Raw genomic sequence first — 2,730 nt, forward strand, 5'->3', positions numbered from 1 at the left:
ACTCCTTAAACTGCTAAATTAAACAGTTAAATGCTCTTGTGCCATTGACCTTCTAGTATTTTTTATTTATTCGTAGACTCCTACTAAATGGGTCTTCAGCAACATTAACTGAATATTAATAAAGTTTATTTATATATTTATGCACATACTAAATACTACGTTCAAAAATTCACATAATAAATTTTATTTAATTAGTTATTGTATTTTGAGAATCTAACGCTTCACTGGGGATTTTTTTGAGACAATTTATATTGGCAACCAGTGGTATCCATTCATTAACAATTTTTTTTTAGTATAAAAGAAATTTGTTAAGAATTGGAAGAGTGTAATTACATACATATATTTAAAGCAAAAAAATCTAATAATTCCTAGTACCTAATGGATAGATGATTTTGTTGATTTACTTACTGAAAATGATACATAAATGCGTTTCCAAAGATTGATTAATAGTTAAATTATACTAATTTAAAAAAAAACCTGTTGTTTATATTTCGTGATTTAGAAAAAAGGACACGATTTAAGAAAATGATTGTTTCGATAACAAAATTAACTTCGTAAAACTGTTTTTTCCATTGCGTGAATGCTGGCAACAAAAACAAATATCTTTGATGTTGTATAATGATGCTGGTTAATTACAAACGATTAAAATGGGAATGTTTAGGTATTGACGTAAATGGTTTAAATAAAGGAAACCTTTCTCCTTCTTCAAAAATTTCATATTAAATATCAAAAAATAAAACATTAAATAACAATTAGTTAAAGAATATTAATGAAACTTTATGTTTAATTATGTTCTGTTTTGATAATATTATCAAATGTTTATTTAAATACTAGTTTTTGTCTCCAAACCGCTTGTGTGCACAACCATAACAATATAAAATCTTAACTATTGTGAGAGCCCTAAAGAACATATCCTATCCCTTACGTTTCTATTATCTATAATAAGCCATTCGATAGTGTGAACAAAAGGAGTTGTTCGCATTTTATCTATTTTTTACGTTAACGAATGTTAAATTTAATATTATGTAATAAATATCTATATTAATAATAAAATATCCTAGTCTTTTTATAACTATCAGGTCAGTAATTCGACGTTATTCTCATTTGCCCAATGTGTTATTACTACATAATCTAATGATTCTCTATTACGCTATATCCTAATGTTCAAGATTTGCAGTTACGACTGGGGAAGTACCAAACGTCGGGGGTTAACACAAATGGCGCAACAGCAACGTTAAAATATCGATCTTTGTTTGTTCACGCTATACGGTGGTCTAGCATAATAAATTAATATGGTGTTCACATTACACAGCGTTTCTTTTACGCGATGTTCACAGTACCGAGTGACTACTGTAACAATTATAAGATTCTCTAAGATATCAAAGAAAACCTATAATGTAACAATGAAAATTTCCAAAGTGAGTAAAGTGAATTTTGAACAATGAACATTGGATAAATTATTTAAATTGTAGCGTTGAATTAGGGTCGCTAAGACTAAGGTTACAAAATGTATTAAATGTTAATTTCACAACACGTCGTACTTCATACTATATGTTGCTTAAAGCTAGTTTAAATAATTACAGTATTTGGCTTTTTTGTGGCAAACGACGACGTTCCAAGCAATTCAGATGCGTTTTAAAACAAACAATAACTTCACTGACATCCATAAATAATTTCAGACTTTCACAACTTAAGCGAAAGCAGCTAGTGAATGGAACAAAAACATACACCTTCATTGTATTGCTCATATGTTTAAAGGTATATACGTGAAAAATCGCCAACAGCGTATGTTTATATGATAATTATTTTTATGAGTTAATGTCGCAATAAGAAAACTCATATGGGTAAAATTGTCACTAAACTGCATGTGTTTAAGACTTTCCCTTCTTTTGGGTAATAAAATAAAACTGTTGGAATCGTACAACAGGTTTATTGACTAATTTAAAAAATTTCACGGGGAAATGACGAAAGTAAAAATCAATTTTCGTTCTCTTATTTCAATGATAAATAAAAGCTTTAGTTTTTAACGTTGAAAAAATTGTAAATCCGTATGGACCGAACAGTAAAACAAGCATTAAATTGTAATAATTAAGCTAATAAAATATTGTTAGACGATTTGTTTTTTTATTTTTATTGTAGCAGGATTTTATTGAAATTATCTTTTATTCTTTTTTTTAAACTACCATATTGATTTTAAAATTAGATTGTGTATATTGTAATACTTGCGAATTAAATGATTAAAAAAATATTTAATTTGTTAAAGCCCGCTAAATACTAAACTAAATGAGACTGACCAAATATGGAATATTTTATAATATTTTAGCCCTATTGTAATTTTCAGTTTCTAGAAAACATTGTTAAAAATATGATTTTATACAGATAATACATAAATAATACATGCCGCTTTTGTAGATGGAGAAGTGAATACATACCTATAAACTTGCTGTTTTTTATTTCTGTTATTATGATGTTAAATACTTAAAACCTTAACTTATTAACACTGACGGTTAATTAAAATTATTTATAGACTTGAACTGATTCAGGCCTGTAAATAATTTTAATTAAAAAATAGAAGCTTCTGAGAATTTTTAACAAGAATCGGACGTTTACTACACAAAATAATTTTTTTCATTTCTTTCTGTTAGTAGAATAAATGAATACTAATTAGTTATTTTATTGTATTAGGTTGAGTGGCAAAATTATAAAACTAGAAAAACAATGAATAAAAAA

The 2,730-nt window shown here is 26.8% G+C and overlaps 1 long non-coding RNA gene across 2 annotated transcripts in view; it reads right to left on the reverse strand.

Annotated features, from left to right (window-relative positions):
* Positions 1-2,730, reverse strand: part of LOC108739726 — a 50,886-nt gene that overhangs the window by 1,551 nt on the left and 46,605 nt on the right. The window lies entirely within an intron of this gene.

This window comes from Agrilus planipennis, unplaced genomic scaffold (assembly GCF_000699045.2).
Source record: "Agrilus planipennis isolate EAB-ADULT unplaced genomic scaffold, Apla_2.0 scaffold240, whole genome shotgun sequence".
Taxonomy (NCBI): domain Eukaryota; kingdom Metazoa; phylum Arthropoda; class Insecta; order Coleoptera; family Buprestidae; genus Agrilus; species Agrilus planipennis.